The 19,001-nt window shown below is 39.0% G+C and overlaps 1 pseudogene; it reads right to left on the bottom strand.

The window, feature by feature from the left end:
• Window positions 1-6,676: 6,676 nt before the first annotated feature.
• LOC101723934 (E3 ubiquitin-protein ligase RNF10 pseudogene) lies at window positions 6,677-18,929 on the bottom strand (annotated as a pseudogene).
• Between the last annotated feature and the right edge of the window lie 72 nt (window positions 18,930-19,001).

The following is a 19,001-nucleotide window of genomic DNA, read 5'->3' as shown; positions in this document are numbered from 1 at the left end:
GCAGGTGAAAATATTTTCCCACATTGTGGATTGTCGCTTCATTCTGTTGGTGGTTTCTCTTGCTGTGCAAAAGCTTTTTAATAAGAAGAGATCCCACTTCTTGATTGTTTGCACTAGTTCATAGGCAACTGAGGTTTGGTTCATAAAATCTTTTCCTATACCGATGTCTTCAAGAGTTATACCTAACCTCTGTTCCAGCCGGTTCAGCATTTCTGTTTTAATATTTAGATCTTTAATCCATTTCGATTTTAGTTTAGTGTATGGTGAGAGATATAGGTCTAGTTTTAATCTTTGGCAAGTTGAAACCCAATTTTTCCAGCCCCATTTATTAAAGAGACTGTCTTTCCTCCAGTGAGGGTGTTTGGGTCCTTTGTCAAAGATGAGGTGGCTGAGTGTGTCTGGCATTGTTTCTGCATCTTCTAATCTGTTCCACTGGTCCTCGGGTCTGTTTCTTTGCCAGTACCATGCTGTTTTTATCACAGTAGCTTTGTAGTATAGTTTCAAGTTGGGGATTGTGATACCCCCTGCCATGTCTCTGTTACCTAGAATTGCTTTTGCTATTCTGGGTCTCTTCTTGTTCCAAATGAATTTTTGGATTGTTTTCTCAAGGTCCAAGAAGTATGCTGCTGGGATTTCAATTGGGATTGCATTGAAACTATATAGCAGTTTTGGAAGTATGGCCATTTTCACTATGTTGATTCTTCCTACCCAGGAGCAATGGATGTCTTTCCATTTTCTGATATTGTCTTCAATCTCTCTGTTCAGAGTGCTATAGTTTTCAGAGAAGAGGTCTTTGATTTCTTTTGTTAGGTTGATTCCTAGGTATTTCATTTTTTTGGATGCTATTGTGAAAGGAATTATTTGCCTTATTTCTCTCTCAGTGAGTCTGTTGTTCGTGTAGAGGAAAGCTATTGATTTTTGTGTGTTGACCTTGTATCCAGCTACTTTACTGAATTTGGTTATTAAGTCCAGAAGACTTTTGGTGGAGTTCTTGGGGTCTTCTATATAGAGTATCATGTCATCTGCAAATAATGACAGTTTGACTTCTTCATTTCTATCTTTATTCCTTTTATATCTTTGTCTAATTCCTGTGGCTAATGTTTCCAAAACTATATTGAACAGGAGTGGTGATAGTGGACATCCTTGTCTTGTTCCTGATTTTAGTGTAAAGGATTTCAGTTTTTGACCATTTAGTATGATATTGGCTGTTGGTTTTTCATAGATGGATTTTATCAGATTGAGGTAGAGACCATCTATTCCAATTTTTTGTAGGGTTTTTATCATAAATGCATGTTGGATTATGTCAAATGCTTTTTCTGCATCTATTGAGATGATCATGTAGTTTTTGTCCTGGCTCTATTGATCTAGTGTATTACATTTATTGATTTACTTATGTTGAACCATCCCTGCATCCCTGGGATGAATCCCACTTGGCTTGCTCAAGGTGTATGATCTTTTTGATGATCTTCTGCATTCTATTTGCCAGTATCTTATTAAGGATTTTTGCATCTATGTTCATTAGTGAGATTGGCCTATAGTTCTCTTTTTCGATTGGGTCTTTCTCTTCTTTGGGGATCAAGGTGATGCTTGCTTCCAGGAATGAGTTTGGAAGTATTTCTTCCCTTTCAATTTCATTGAAGGGTTTGAGCAGTAGTCACATTAGTTCCTCTCTAAATGTTTTGTAGAATTCAGCAGTGAAGCCATCAGGATTCAAACTTTTCTTAGTTGGTAAGTTTTTAATTACATTTTCAATTTCATTGATTGATATTGGGTTGTTTAGAATTTTTACATCTTCTTCATTTAACTTTGGTAATTCATACATATCTAGGAATCTGTCCATTTCTTCTATGTTTTCTATCTTACTGGCATATATATTTTTGAAATAGATATTGATGATCCTCTGGATTCCTATTGGGTCCATTGTAATTTCACCCTTTTCATTCCTAATTGCATGGATTTGGGCCTTTTCTTTCCTTTTTCTGATAAGGTTGGCTAAGGGTTTGTCAATTTTGTTTATTCTTTTGAAGAACCAACTCTTGGCTTCATTGATTTTTTTGTATCATTCTCTTAGTCTCCATTGCATTGATTTCTGGTCTGATCTTAATAATTTCCTCCTTGTAGGAGCTTTGGGTTTGTTCTGCTCTTCTTTTTCTAGAAGCTTGAGGTTCAGCATCAGGTTGTTTAATTGGGCTCGTTCTGTTTTCCTAATATGCGTATTCACTGCTATGAATTTCCCTCGTAAGACTGCTTTCATTGTGTCCCATAGATTCTGATATGTTGTATTGCCATTGTCATTTAATTGAAGGAACTGTCTGATTTCTTCTTTAATGTCCTCTGTGACCCATTGGTTATTCAGAAGTGTGTTGTTCAATTTCCACATGTTTATGAAATTTTTGAGTTTTTTTTGCTATGGATCTCCAATTTCATCACACTATGGTCTGATAATATATGCGGGATAACTTCAATTCCTTTGCACTTACTTAAACATGTTCTACGAGCGAGTATGTGATCTATTTTGGAGAATGACCCATGTGCAGCTGAGAAGAATGTGTATTCTGATTTTGTGGGGTGGAACACTCTGTAAACATCTGTTAAGTTCATTTGTTCAAGAGTTTGATTGAGTTCTAGTATTTCATTACTCACTTTTTGTCTAGTTGATCTATCTATTTGTGACAGTGGGGTATTGAGGTCTCCCACTACAATTCTATTAGTGTATATATGACTTTTCATGTCCATTAGTATTTGTTTTATATAGTTGGGCACACTACCATTTGGTGCATATATATTTATGATTGTCATCTCTTTCTCTTGGATTGTTCCCTTTACAAGGATGTAGTGTCCTTCTTTGTCTCTCTTAATCAGTGTTGGTTTGAAGACCACTTGATCTGCCAAGAGGATAGCTACTCCTGCTTTTTTACGGGTTCCTGTCCCATGGAGTATTGTTTTTCCACCCTTTAACTTTCAGTCTACGAGTTTCTTTTTGGATTAAGTATGTTTCTTATATGCAGCATATTGTTGGATCTTGGTTCTTGACCCATTCTGCCAGTCTATTTTTTTTGATTGGTGAATTGAGACCATTAACATTGATGGTTATAACTGATATGTGTTGACTCATCATTGTCATGACTTTTTGTTTTTGTTGGATTCTCCCCCTTTGCATTTCTCGTCGTGCCTGATGGATTCATTCTGCTGGGCTTCCTGGGGTTGTGATTCTTGTTGTCTGATCCTAGGATATTATCTAAAATTTTCTTCAGTGCTGGTTTGGTATTCATGAAGTTCCTAAGGTGCTCTTTGTCATGAAAGTATCTTATTTCTCCATCAATTTTGAAAGATAGTTTTGCAGGGTACATCAATCTGGGTTGGAGGCTGTTTTCCTTTAGGGCTTGAAATACATCACTCCAAGCTCCTCTTGCCTTGAGGGTTTGTGTTGAGAATTCTGCTGTGATTCTGATGGGCTTTCCTTTGTATGTGAGTTGCTTCTTTTCTCTAACTGCTTGTAGAGCTTTGTTCTTCTGTTGGGTTTCTGGAATCTTAACAATTATATGCCTATGTGCAGATTTTTTTTGATCGAGGCTAGTTGTGGTCCTATATGCCTCACTTATCTGTATGTCAAGCTCTTTTTCCCTGCTTGGGAAGTTTTCTGCCATTACTTCTGTGAAGAGTTTTTTTTAATGTCATCTGTACTCTCTCCTGTTTCTTCAATGACTCTGATCAGTCTTATGTTATTCTTCTTTGCATTGTCTAGTAGCTGCTGGATTGATTTCTCATGGTCCCTTACAATTTTAAAGCAATTTTTCTTTTCCTGGTCACTAATTGCAGTCTTATCTTCTATATCTGAAATTCTGTCCTCACATTGGCTCATTCTGCTGTGTAAGCTTTCAATGGAGTTTTTAATCCCCTGGAAATCTATTTGCATCTGTTTTATGGATCCATTTGTTTCCTATGTTGGGATTCCATCATGTTCCTCAGCTCTCCTCTAGATTTATTAAACATGTCTTGCACTATGAGCACAATCTCTGCTGTTATCTGAGAAATTATTTCTGATTTCATTTTTTCCAGGTCCTCTTTTGTTGCCAGTTCAGGGAGTCCAGGTGGTTGAGTATCAGAGTGTTCCATCTCATTTCCCTTTGAGGTTGCTGTAGGTGATCTGGAAGTCTGGTATTGAGACTTATTTACGTGTCTTCTCATTTCAGGGAGGGGCTTGCTACTGGCGCCTGTGCAGCTCACCTCCTCTGTGCTAGGAGTGGTGGTAAGGCAGCTCAGAAACCTCCTCCTCTGCACTGGGAGTGGTGGTATGTTGGGTGGAAGCCTCCTCCTCAGGACTTAAATAGACACCATTCTTGTCAATTCTATCCTGATAAACCTTCAATAACAGACTCCTGGCTCTCCTCCGACCTGGTCTCTACTCCTGCGCTCTCACCATTGCTTTACGGTAACCCATTTATCTAGGAATTTTCTACTAATTTTATTAAAAAGAAATAAAGTTTTACCAAAATTTAATCTGTGGATCATCACTGGCTGCTCATGAAGTTCCATCTGTGGACAATTCCAATGCCACACTACATTTTCATTCATGCGGAACTTGGCCCCCGAAGTGCATGCCCTATCAGGCAGCTTTACAGAGCCTGTTAGCAGCTTTCTCAAACCATTTCTCACAAAATGAATACATGGCTTGAAAAGAACATTCAGTAAAGAAACCTCAGACAGAGATTAATACTAACACAAGCTCAAGGGAATAAGAAAATGCAAGTGTGCTCTTTTGTACTTGTACAAGCACATTAGACAGCAAAAACAATAGTGATCTAATCAAGCTTAACTGTGGTATAAGCCAAAATTTCAAAATCATCAATAACACTATTAAAGATTTACATTTGCTGACTTGTTGCTTATTGCTGCTGCTTGTCTTCTTCTCTGCAATGTCCCTCTGCCATGCCCCCTGCCTTGGAGTCAACTATGAACTGAAACCTCTACAAATTTCTGAAGGTGATAAAGAACAATTAAAGAAACTTACTGAGTTAACAGAATATCTGAAATATACTTTGGATGAAGAAAAGAAGAAAAATGGTGAATTACAAAAAGAGCTAACTGGATTTAAGAAACTTTTAAAAATGACAAAAACAAAGTTAAATGAGCAGGAAAATGGAGACTTCCATTTTCATGGAGATTTAAAATCCAATGAATTGGATATTCCAAAAAACATGCTAATACACAAGGTTAATAATCTTTTAGCAAAACTGGAAACTGCATCGTCCAGATATCTACATCAGGTTAAAAATAATGATTTTCTCCAGCAGGAGTTATTATCTATGAAAAATATACAAAAGAAATGTGAAACACTAGAGAAGAATGAAAAGAATTTGGAAAAAGTAGTAGTTAACCTGAGAAGTAACATAGAGAAGAATGTGGTAGAACATGGCCAAGTAGAACAGTATAAGCAGGAGACTGAAGAAAGACTCAGGCAGGATTTACTACAAAAATTAAAAGTCAATCTATTTTTACAGACACAAGCAGCATCTTAAGAAAATTTACAGCAATTAAGAGAGGCTAATAATACTTCCATGAGAAGTCAGATGGAACTCCGAATTACAGACCTGGAATCAGAGGTCTCTAAAATGGAAGCTCAAGAAGAGTGCAATAAAATATTGTAGGAAAACTATAAGCAATAGGCAATGCTATCTAGAAGAATTCAATAGAAGAAAGACATTGTCCAGTGTACTAAACAATCTTTACAGGGTTAATGGGAGGCTACAAGAGGCCAATACCAAACTTCTGATGGAGCAGCAACAAAACAGATCTTTACTGAGCACTGTTAGTACAAGACCTGTCCTAGAATGTCTTTGTGTTGGAAATCTTAATCATAGTTTGGGGTTCCAGAGAAGTTTTCTTCTCAGAGAAGAAACTTTCTGGTTCCTCCATTAAACCCACAGCCTTCAAACAACAGTTTGGAGAGCTACCTGATCAAGATGTAGCAAGACTTGGAAAAAAGTATAACTAGAGAAGAGAAGCTACTGCTGAACTTGAATCTGGATCCTTTAAAGTTTCTCCCACAAGGTCTGCCCATAAATCGAGCCAAGATCTAACTTTAGAAACATCACAAGAATATCTGGAGATTTTAAGGAGAAGATATAAGATCTGAAAAGATAATTTTGTTTATTGGACTTTATATATATATAACATTTTAATTATTTCCCATAAGGTGTATGATGTGAACTTTGTTAAAAGAAAAAAAAATTTGTATCATAGATACATGATAAAAATTTTTTTTAAAAGATTTACATTTGCTATAATTAGTAACCTCACCATATATGAGTATTGGATCCTGATGGTTGAGGCTCAGAGGGTTTCCTCCTCAGCATGACAATATTCAAGCCCAGCACCAAGACACACACTCGGTCTGGAACTAATCCTTCACTTTGCTTCATCACAAAGTGGTATACTAACAATTTCAAAAACAAAGAAGCATCCACAATCTTTCCTCTCATGGAGCAAATGCTTTTATTTATATACTTATTATATTTCTAAAATTACTTTTAAGATAATGTTATTATAATATTTTTGTAAAACTTTTTGCAAATGTTTTATAGTATACGTATTAGTACAATAGCAGACATAGATCATAAACATTATACAAAAATATAAACATTAGATAAAATGATATAAATGAATATTACTGAGATATTTATAAAATATAATATATATATTAAATATATATAAAAATACACTGGAGGTGCATGATCAAATTTCTTTTTCTTGTAGGGCACACAATCATAAAAGGCTGAATCCCATGGATCCAGGTGACAGGTGCCATGATTTGCCCTAGAGGGAGGGTGTGATACTTCTGGAGGGATTTATAGTATGACTTGGACATAGGAGGAAGCTGGAACCAGGAATGACAACTTCCAGGTATCTGTCTTGAGGAAATAGGAAGACGACAGTGCCACTTAATGAGGAAGCAATAAAACTGAAAACTGGTTTTGGGCAGGTTGCATATGAGGTGTAGTTGTCCTTAAAAGGTAAAGTTCAGAGGGATCATCTGAGATTGAAAGATGCAACTGAGAATTTCCAACCGTAGATGCTTCAGGAAAGGACGGCATCACCTGCACAGACAAAAAAAGCACAGGGATGGAGCCCTAAGGAACACTTAGAGGGCAAAGAGCAGAAGCTACTGGCAAGGAAGGAAGAAAACTAGGGAAATACTCAGTGGAAGAGAAAATATCATGAAAGGAGGAAAGCGCCTCTTGAAACTCAAAGATGATAGTTAAGGAGCAAAACAAGTTTAAAGCTACAAGGACAAAAAAAAGGAACAAGTAAAGTGTGTAATCTAAAGTTTAATAATATTTGGGACATTGTAAACAGAAAAGTATAGCATCAAGTTTGGAGTCATTAGCAGCTGCAGGCAAAAGTGGATTTCAAATGAGTGATTTTGGAATCACTCAGCTGTTGTTCAGCTGAGGTGGAAGAGAAGAGGTGGCTGGAGATGAGGAAGTCAGAGGTCCAAAGTCTAAGAGCTCTAGGGAAGGACAAGTTGCCACAAAAAGGTGACACTTCTGAGACTAATGCAGATGGTAGTAGGTATGCATGAAATCTGTGGTTCCATTCCTAGGATATAAATCTAGACCTGTAGATCACAATAGAGATATAATATATTATAGAATATATTAATTTAGTATATATTTCATATATGTCTTTTTTTTTTTTTTTTGCAGTACTTGGATTGAACTCATGGCCTCATGCATACTAGGCAAATGTTCTACAACTAAGCTACATTCTCAGGCCTTTTAATTTTTTTATTTTGAGATAAGATACAGTCTGGCTAAGTTGCCCCAGCTGGCTGCAAACTTGCAGTCAGTCCTCCTATCTCAACCTCCCAAGTAGTTGGGATTATAGGCATACATCACCACACACCACAGGATTCTTTAAAATAAGAAGTTTTTTAACCAAGGCATGGTGGTGAATGCCTGTAATACCTTTGGAAGGATGAAGTGGGAGGTTTTCAAGTTTGAGGCCAGCCTGGGCAACTTAGCAACTTAGTGAGACTCCATATCAAAAAAAAAAAAAAAGAGCTGAGGATGTAGCTCAGTGACAGATCCTATATTCAATCATCAGTATAGAAAACAAAAGTTTCCATTAATTTCTCCTGATGACTTTTTTATAAGGTCAAACTTAGAGTCTCACACATGGTAGGCAATTCTTTGCCCCTGGGCTACATCTCTTGCACTGTAATATCTGTCTTAGTTACACATTACATCTGAGGTGTTTTCTAGATTTTAATGTTTTGAATACAAAAGTTACTATACATGTTTGGTGGGGTTTATTTTAAGGATTAAAAAGGAAAACAACTGCTTTACTTGAACTTTACTCATTAGGTTTGTTGCTGGTAGCAGTATTGGTACAACTGGGTAAATTTGATATGAACTGTATGTTATATATTATTGCATCAATATTAGATTTCTTGGCTGGGGGTGTAGCTCAGTGGTAGAGCACACACCATGCTTGAGGCCATGGGGGAGAATATATATATAAATATATATACAAATGCAAATATATATATATATGATTTTTAGGGATTTTAATGGCATGGCACTGTGGTTCTATAGAAGGTCCTAGTTCTTAGGAGATAACTACTGAAATATTTAGGGATAAAATGACATGTCTACTACTTAGTGTGTGTGTGTGTGTGTGTGTGTGTGTGTATAAAATAAAGTGTAAATTTGGCAAAATGGTGACTGGTGAATCTAGGTTAAGGGTATATGAATATTCTCCTTCAGTTTTTGTATAAATTTAAAGTTGTTCAAAATCAAGAGTAAAAGAGAAAGCATTTCTACGTAGTTTATAGAGTGGTTAAACTGCTATATTGTGATACTGAGACATTTATATATTATTTTCTGGAATACGACACATATCCTTGGACCTCACAGAAACCAAATAAATTGAGAGTGTCAAACAGTACACTGTCAGGTGGCTTGTTGCTGCATATTATTTAAAACAAACTAGAGAGTGTTTACTTTTTTTCTTCTTTTTTTTGTGGAACCAGGGATCAAACTCTGGACCTTGCTCTTGTGAGGCAGGTGCTGGCACCACTGAACTAAACCTCTGGTCTGAGTGTTTACTTTTTGAAGGATATAAACTTTCAGAATTCTTTTTTCTTTTTGTGTGGGGCTGGGAATCAAACTCAGGGCCTCTAGCATGCCAGACAAATACTGTATCACTGAGCTACACACACCCTGTCATGATTTGGGTCTAGATGTCCCCCAAAACCTCATTCAGTCATAAGTGGGTGAATCTATAGTGTGTGATGCTAGGATTAAGGGCATGTGATTACTAAACCACTACACGTGAGTGATGGTTTGGCACCGCCCTAATCCTGGTAGTCTGAATAAGATAAAAGGAGCAGAAAGACACTGTAAAGCTCTCTTGTTTTTGTGGTTTTCCACCACCATGAACTATTGCCTCTTTTGTTGCCTTTTGCTGTCTTCCAGGGCCATGAACTGTGGCCTCTCTGCCACCCTGCCTTGGAGCCAGCTGATGATGGACTGAACCTCTATAAACTGTGAGCTAAATAAACCTTCTCCCTTTTGGTGTCAGGCATTTTGTCTGAGCAACATAAGAAAAGTAACTAACACACACCCCATCCCTGGAATTCTTTTCAATCCAGAGTACTTCTACTAAAGATTATATATAAATTAACTTTCACATTGTGACAGTTTAAACAAGCTATTTACGGTTTTGTTTCTGGGTCAACGGAGAAATTGAATTGCTCTCAGGGGTGCAGGATAAGGCAACTGAACCAGTAAGGATTTTGTCATCATGAGCAGCATGACATTGCCCAACCTCCTCAGCAGTGTGGAAAGGATACTTTACCTGCCTCACAGGTTGGATGTGATATTCCAGAAATATTACATGAAATACTGCAGCTTAAAACTGCAGTTATACAAACAAAATAGAGGTTCTTATTTATGAATAAGATAAGCTTCTCTTTGCATTTATTTGCTTTTAAACTCTCTACTTATTCTCCTTTCCTTAAAAATTGTATTTTCCCAATGGCTCCAGAAGCAATGGTGGGCCTGAGTGCCCTTCTGAGTTAGTCCAGCTCACCCACTGGGGCTGAGGTTAGAAACTGGAGGGTTTAGAGAGAGGAAGAATGAAACAGGGCAGTAGTAGAAAGTACTAGTTCAGAGCCTCCTTGTAGGAAAAAAAGGTGAGGCAGAATACAATTCCTCTCTACTACCCTGAGAGTAAAACACATTTACAAAATCTTAAACTATGGGAGAAAGAAAAGTCATGAAAAATTCTTGATGGGCAAGGTATTCCAAATTTTAGCCAATTATTCATCATTTGGCCAGATTTGCACTCTACTTTATACACAAAGAAAATTCTATGATGTTCATATATACATATACAATTATATATATAGTTCTGTTGCATTTAATAAAAATCAAAATGACTGAGAATTAAGCAAGGCAACAGAATCTAGAGGTTGGCAGTTGCTAAATTTTGTGACTCAAAGTTATGAGGGCCAATGAATATGAATATATATACATATATATTCATTGATATTTAATGGACTATTTCATATTAGTAAGCATTTTTAAAAGATATACAGATTTTGTATGGTTTTTAGCCAGATATGGTGGCACATGCCTGCAAACCCAGCTACTCAAGACGCTGAAGCAAGAGGATCACAAGTTTGAGGCTAGCTTACATAACTCAGCAAGACCCTGTCTTGAAATAGGAAATTTTAAAAAGGATTGGGGCAGTAGTTCAGTGGTAGCATGCACAACACCCTGGTTTCAACCCCCAGCACTGCAAAACAAAATAGCTCTGAGCTTGTTAGGTTTCTACCTGCCCGTTTTTGGTCCCTCTGTCTCTATGTTCCCATGAAATGTTTTAGTTTTTTCAGCCACACATCTTTCTTGCCATGGTTTTCAGGAACATTAACTTTTAGAGTTGGCAAATGGATACTGTAGTTTACTCACTCTCTAAGGATTATTATACTGTGACAAGATAGCCTGTTTTTGTTTTTGTTTTTGGTACCGGGGATCGAACTCGGGACCTTGCGCTTGCCAGGCAGGCTGTGGCACCACTGAGTTAAAGCCCCAGCTCTCAAGATAGCTTGTTTTTATAACAAAATATACTGTGCTTTTAGGAATAATTTAGGATAAACAAAGATTATTTGAGAAAGCCTCCATTGCTAATGTCCTGTTTTGCTTTTCTCACAGATAAATGGAAATGTTTTTCTTCTTGGAAAAAGTGAGCATTCTTCAAAGTAAATGACTGACCTTGCTGTACATGTTTACCATGATCACACAGCTTGTGGAAATTTGTAAATGATATTTCCAACCGTGAATTTAATGATAAATTGGGCATATCTCTTGAGTTAGGAATTGTGTTGTTGCATTTAATAAAAATCAAAGTGACTGAGAACTAAGCAAGGTAACAGAATCTAGAGGTCGGCAGTTGCTAAATTTTGTTACTCAAAGTTATGAGGGCCAAAATTTCTGATTTTCCTTCTCTTCCTCATGACTAAATGCAGTATTGTTACTCTGGCTCTCATTATCACATTTGAGTTCCAAGAAGGAAGCAGGAGGGAAGGAGAAAAGGCAAAGGCCAAAGAGCCAAGTTGGCCTTCTCGAAGGTTTTCCTGAAAACCTCACTTCTCTCTAGCCAAGATGGTATAAATAAGGCAACCTCACTGCAAGGAAAGTTGGGAAATAGAGAGTTTTTAGTTGGGCATGGTGGAACCTCCAGCAAAATACAGTTAAAACTAATGAAGCAAATAATTGCTAGCCAAACAATAGTCACACCTCCTTTCCTTAGAAAATTATCATTTTATTTCAAGATTATGCCTGTGACCCAATGATTATTTTTTCATTATAATCAGAAAAAAGAGCCAGGGGGTGGGGAACACACTTGTAATCCCAGCACTCGGGAGGCTGAGGCAGGAGGATCGCTGAAAGTTTGAGGCCAGCCTGGGCTATATAGTGAGTTCAAGGCCAGCGTGAACCACATAGTGAGACCCTGTCTCAAAAAAAAGAAAAAAAAAAAAGAAGAGGCTGGGGATATAGCTCAGTATGGGTCCTATTGCCTCCACCATGCCTCCCAACCCCACCTCAAAAGGTTTCTTGGGAATGCTCTGCCTTCTGACATTATCATATCATATTTTGCAAAGAGTTTTTCCAAATATGATTTCATCCAACCTTCCCAACAACTACCAAAGATAGGTAGTGTCCTTATTTTTTTTTTTTGAGTGCCAATACTTTATTTTGGTGTAAAGACAGGAAGCTGGAAAATATACTGTATTTAAAATTTGCTTGGTTCACCCTCACATGTGGAAACCCCCTCCCCCCGTCCAAGCTAATCTGTCCAAACTCAAATACTTAAAAATTACAGCTGTGGGCCGGGGATTTAGCTCAGTGGTTTTGCCGCCTGCTGCGCAAGAGCAAGGACCCAAGTTCAATCCCCAGTACCAAAAAAAAAAAAAAAAAAAAAAAAAATTACAGCAGCAAAACAAAAGCATGGAAAAAAGAAAACCAGATGAGAAGGTAGCCTGGACCAGTAGTGTCACTTGGTATGGATGACTAAGGTGCTGAACAGGAGCTTCTGTTTCTTTTTTTTCCTTTTCTTTCCTCCTTTTTCTTCAGAGAGGGGATCTGAAGTAGATGGTGTGTCCAGTTTCACAAAGGCTGCTTCAATAGCTTGGCTGAAAGAATTCTGGAAACTGGGTACAGGAACACAGTCAGAGTTATCACTGCCCACAGGAGCAGGAGGAACTAAGCTATTCTCATCTTTCTTTGGAGCAGTTTTGGGCCACACATCTGCTTTTGCTTTTTCCATCCTGCAGCAACTGGGCAAAGGAAGGGAAGGGAGAGTCTTCTTCCAGACTTCCAATGCAGAATGAGGGACTGCCCTGACTGGCAGGGGATGACAGAGGGGTCAGCAGAAAGTCTGCATGAGAACCTGGACTTCTGCTAAGAGGAGAAAGGGAAAGGGGTCCATGACTCTCAGTGCTGGTAGGACCCAAAGCAGAATCAGAAGAGCAGGTATATGAGTTGAAGGCAGGAAACTTCTATAGATTCTCCAGGGGAATGTGGGCTCCAGATACTTGCCCTGTTTCTTGTTCTCCTCCATCTCAATCCTACATTCTCGGTGACATTCCCCCCAAGCCTTCTTCTGGCACTGACGCTTCCTCTTCTCAATATCATCTGGGAACATCTCTAGGGTTTCCTTAGAGACCACAGGAGGCTGCAGAGCCAGTTCACAGATGTTGATCTCACAGGTGAGTAGCAAGTGAGAGAGATATTTATGATGCTGTCGAACATCCTCAGATATGGGGTACCCGGCGATTTCCACCACAGTCACTGAGATCTCCGTGCTCCGCTCCAGGCTGCCATACTCTCACACAAGGCAACACACATTGATAGGGTGCAGGAACATGTGCTGCCCATCATCTCCTTGGTAAAAGTAGTAACAAGGTGAGCTGCTCAGGTGTGTGAAGTCAGGCTTAGTGACAGGTTCCTGCTCGCTGGACTCAATACAAATGGTCCCCTCCCCAAGACTGTCATCAGCTAACTCCGAGTCATCACAGGTCTCTGACAAACCCTCAGGCTCTGGTTCAGACACTGCTTCCTCCTCTTCTAACAGAGGGAGAGCAAGAGGGCTAGGCGAGGAGAGTCCAAAGAACAAACTTCTCCGGCAGACGAATATTCTAGCACACCCTTCCTGGGTTGAAAAGCAGACTTTTTCACCAAGGGAGCCATCAGCACTAGCTGTTCCAGAGCAGTAATGACACCAGGGACCTCCCCTCTGCTTTCAGCCAATCTTGACAGAGCCTCTTCCCGAGTCTTGAGCTACTGGATAGCTGCCTCAACAAAGCACAACTCGGGAGTATGCTTCTCCTCTGCCAGTTGCCACTCCAGGGCTACTTTCTCTTCCAGAACAACCTGATGCAGCACCTACTCCTTAGAGGCCAGCAGAAGCTTGGAGTACTGGCTGTGCTGTTCATCTCCTAGATGAATAGGATGGTCTACATTCATCCACTTGGACTTGGGCAAGGATGCCAATACTCCTTTCTCCCTTTTCATCAGCTGCATTGTAATGGTATCACCAACAACATACTGGCATGATTCTGTGACAACAACACTTGAGAACCTTATGCACAGAACTGTAACAGATGGGACATTTACTCCAGGTCTTCTCACTTAGTGAAAGATAATGCAGGATGCATGCCCAGCAGAAGGTGTGTCCACAACGGGTTATCTTGGCTGCAGTAGGTGGACAGAGGCATATTGGGCAAGACGGCACTTCATGGCTACAGATACGCCCTTGTTCCACAAAGTCCCAGTTGACTAAGGTATCAGGATCAGCAAAAATAGGCAGCCGGCTCTGGTAGGATTCCAGACTCAGTGGGTAACAGTCCAAATCCATGAATTATTTCTTCTGCTTCCAAGCTCTGCCAAGTTCCCCATTGGGGAACTTGAACTAAAATTAACCCAGACTATGGTTCCTTCAACCAGCAGTAAACAAATTTCCTCCTGCCACCCTTAGAGCCCCAGAACATGGCTAGTCTTCAAGATAGTAGTAAACTGTTCTCAAACAGTTGAGCCAGTTTATATAAGATACATAATGCTTACTTCAGTCTAGATCCAAGGTCAAATCTTACAACTCATACTACACAAAGGAAACAAAAGTGGAGCCAGGCATGGTGGGACACACTTGTAGTCTCAGCTACTCTGGGAAGCTGAGGCAAGTGGACCATAAATTCAAGCCTTGCCTTGGCAACTTGGCAAGACCTTGTCTCAAACTAAAAAAAAAAGACAGAGAATGGCATTCAACACTCCCAAATTCAGTCCCCAAGACCACCAAAAAAATGGAGAAGCCAAATTTCAAAGTGGCTAAGTAGCTGGATGTGGTGCTACAGGCCTGTAATCCCAACACTCTGGGAGGCTAAGGCCAGTATCCTTATTTTTAAAGGATAAGAAAACTGAAGACTGGTCCTGAAGCCAAGTACTTAAAACCAAAACCCATTCTCCCTCATGACACTTATAAGGGACAGAGTATGGAGAGAATCCTTGGAAGCAGTTCAAATATAACAATTTATAGATTGTATTTCACAGGTTCTCAATAAATTGGAAAAGAAATATTTTTTGTTTGTTTGTATTGTGGTACCAGGAATCAAACTCAGGACCTTGCTCTTGCAAGGCAGGCGTGGTGCCACTGAGCTAAATCCCTGGCCCTGGTTGGCTGGTTTTTTGAGACAAGGTCTTGCTATGTAGTTCAGGCTGGCCACAAACTCAGCAATACTCCTGCCTCAGCTTCCTGGGATTACAGGTGTGCACCACTGTGCCCAGCAGGAAGGAAAATGTTTTTAAATCCATATGTGCTCATTTTGAAGTAATTGCAAGTAAAATTAAAATCATATTCACCTATTCACTCATTCAAACCCTTAATTTACCATATGCACAATCCTATCGTAATGATTAAGGGAATACAGTGGTACCTCCATTCATGAACTTAATTTGTTCCACAACTCTGGAAAAGAGGACCACATTCGTGTTCATTTGGGAAAGATGGCCACAATTATTTGTCACCTGATACAGAGTTCACAAACAAAACAAAATTTTGCCAAACACTTCTATTTGCAAACTAAGTTGCAAGGTACTACTGTACAAAGATGATTTTTTAAAATGGTGCCAAGTCTCAAAGAGTTTACAATCTGTTGTAGTTATTTTTCTTCTTGCTGACACAAAATAACCAACACCCAAAGTTAAGGGAGGAAAGGTTTATTTGGCTTCCAGTTTGTAGAGGTTCCAGTCCATAGTTGGCTAGCTCCAAGGCAGGGTAGCATGGCAGAGGAGAAACAGTTCATGGTGGGCAGAAGGTAGCAAAGCAAGCAAAGGACCTTAGCAGCTTCTTTCTGTCCCTTTTTATATTCTATCTAGGCTACTGGGATTAGAGTGGCACCAAAGGAATCAGTGGGCTGATTCAGTAATAACACACCCTTGATCCCAGTATCACACACACTAGATTTAGCCATCTCTGAAACAAAGCCCCAACTATACCACATGGGGCTTTGGGGGGACATCTAGACACAAACCATAACACAGTCTAATGACAGTGATAAGTAGTTTAACATAAACTGTAGAAAAGAAATTATAATCAATTATAAATATTTACCCTAATTGAGAAAAACCACCTTAATAGTTAAAGCATAAATTGTCAAGCATGAAACACTGCTATTATATACATGCCTATTAGTTCAACCTTTTTTTTTTTGGTACTGGGGATCGAACTCGGGTCCTTGCGCTTGCACAGCAGGTGGCAAAACCACTGAGTTAAATCCCCAGCCCCTAGTTCATCCTTTTTAAAGGGTGATGATTGTTTTTAGAAAAGTAAATGTCTTACCCTGGGACATCTTTGATAATTTTTTACAATAAAAATTTGCTTTAAAAAGTGACTCATAAAATTATGCATAGTGAATTTGCAATAGTGTGTAAAAAGTTTAGCACAGGGCCGGAGATTTAGCTCAGTGGTTTTGCCACCTGCTGTGCAAGCGCAAGGACTCAAGTTTGATCCCCAGTACCAAAAAAAAGTTTAATAGCATTAAAAAGTTTAATCTGAGTGACTTTCTCTGGAGGTAACATACTCTATTTCTTTGAGTGTGCATTTTAATTCTGCCTAATAAATTCCTTAATGCCTCTTACTGATGTGTCCTGAAAATTATTTTTCTTTAATGGAAGCCAGCAAACTTGCAACCTGTGTCATGGGTGCAGGGAGTCATGGTTCCCTATCTGCTTTGGGTACCTCCTTGGACCCTGTCAGGTGACATTTTCTTTGGTGAGCCAGCTCAAGGAGGCAAAAGGCATCAAGATGACTTTGTTGTTGTTGTTTTTGGTACAGGGGATCCAACTCAGGACCTTGCGCTTGCGAGGCAGATGGTGGAACCACTGAGCTAAATCCCCAGCCCAAGATGACTGATTATCACAGGATGAAGATTTATCAAACAGCAAAATCCAGCTTCTTTTGTCTCCTTTAGATCAGTCAGAATGAGACTTTCAATCCCTGGCTAGGTAGGGTCAGTTCTTCCCTCTGGCCTGAAGCAGACATAAGAACATAGCGCAAGGTCCCAAGTTTGATCCCTGGTACCAAAAAAAAAAAAAAAGAATAAGGTATCAAAGTTGGGGAGGGGATGAGGTAGTACTGAAGAAATGAGGTAGGAAGGAGACAAGGAATATCATAATTTATCAATTGTCCTTTTTGTTTGTTTTTTGAGACAGGGTCCCACTTTGTAGTACAGGCTGGCCTTGAACTCACTATGTAGCCCAAGGTGGCTTCGAACTTGTGGCAATCCTGACTTAGCTTCCTGAGTACTGGGATTACAAGCAAGCACTTCCATCCCTGGCTATCAACTGTACTTTTTTTTTTTTGGTACCAGGGATTGAACTTGGGACCTTGTGCTTGCAAGGCAGGCGGCGGAACCACTGAGCTAAATCCCCGGTCCAGTCAACTGTACTTTTAAAAAGACTGAGACTTTAGGATATAAAGTTACCCAAAGTTATCCATATCTATACTACTTAGGCTTATTTATGCTTCTTTTCTTCCAGGCCTATCACACCCCAAATCCCTTAAAAGATACTATAAGTCTATAAATTAGCTTAGTTGATAAGGTAAAAAGGTCAGAAACCTAATTTAAGAAAAACAGATTCTGAGCCAGGCATAATGGTGCACCATTGTAGCTCCAGCACTTAGGAGGTTGAGGCAGGAGGATCACTGAGAGTTAGAGGCAGCCTGACCCTCATAGCAAGATCCCATCTCAAACAAACAAAGATTTCAAAGGATGTTTTAGGCAAAATATCTCAGATCACTAACCTTTAAAAAAAAAGACCCCTTGTGCCTTTCTCCTGTAAAATGAGCCATCTTTTCATTTGTAAAATGAGCCATTATCTTTCTATCTGTGGGTACCATCACTTTCCTTCTGTGAACCAAGCCCAAACATTCTATAGGTTTGCAAATTGCACAGATTTGTACCACCAAAATCAGAAATATTCCCAGCTCCAGACTATACTGTGCCTCTTAGGGGTCCACTCTCTTAGAGTGTATACTTTTTTGTGCCTTATAAATCCCTTTACACCCCTTTAAAAAATCTGAATTACTCTGAAGACTTGCCTTAGGCACATTATTATGTACAATTTCAGTGTATATAAAATGGGGATATATATCTAAAATTAAGATAACTCACCAATGCCATAATCATTTATATCTGTGATAATATACAAGGTTCAAAAATCAGTATAAAAGCTTTTATAGAGGCAGGAGGATCACCACGAGTTTGGGGCCAACCTGGCTGCATAGTAGTTCAAGGCCAGCGTGAACTGCATAGTAAGACCCTGTCTCAAAAACAAAAAACAGGGCCGGGAATTTAGCTCAGTGGTTTTGCTGCCTGCTGCACAAGCACAAGGACCCGAGTTCAATCCCTGGTACAAAAAACAAAACAAAAAACTTTTCTAATACTGCACATATCAAAAATAAATTAGGATACCAATGATGAATATAACTATATTTTATACCTAAGATGTACCAATAAACTTAATGAAAAAAAATTAGGAAAATTAAAGGTGTAGCTCAGTAGTGATAGAGCATATGCATAGCAGACCCAAGGCCCTGGCTCAATCCTCCACACCTAAAATAAAATAAAATAAAGTAAATGACTAAAACTAAAGATAAAAGTAATAAGTAATGACAGTGCAACATAAATTCTCAGTATGGAAATTAGTATAAGTTTGTATCTATTTTTCCACATTTAATTATAGTAGTGCCTCGGTTCATGAATGTTTCTGTTTGCAAACAATTTGGTTGGTGAACAGAAGCATTCAGCAAAGTTTTGCTTCTATTCATGCACTCCACATCAGGTGACAAACACCTTCTTCCCCATCTTCCCCACAGGAACGCAAATGCAGCCATCTTTCCCAGAATTGTGGAATGAATTAAATTTGTGAACTGAGGTA

This window comes from Heterocephalus glaber, unplaced genomic scaffold (genome assembly GCF_053883595.1).
Source record: "Heterocephalus glaber isolate CG9 unplaced genomic scaffold, H.glaber_assembly_v1.0 deba00001457, whole genome shotgun sequence".
NCBI lineage: Eukaryota > Metazoa > Chordata > Mammalia > Rodentia > Bathyergidae > Heterocephalus > Heterocephalus glaber.
The sequence above is the reverse complement of the archived record's forward strand: the minus strand, read 5'-3'. Positions and strand labels throughout refer to the sequence as shown.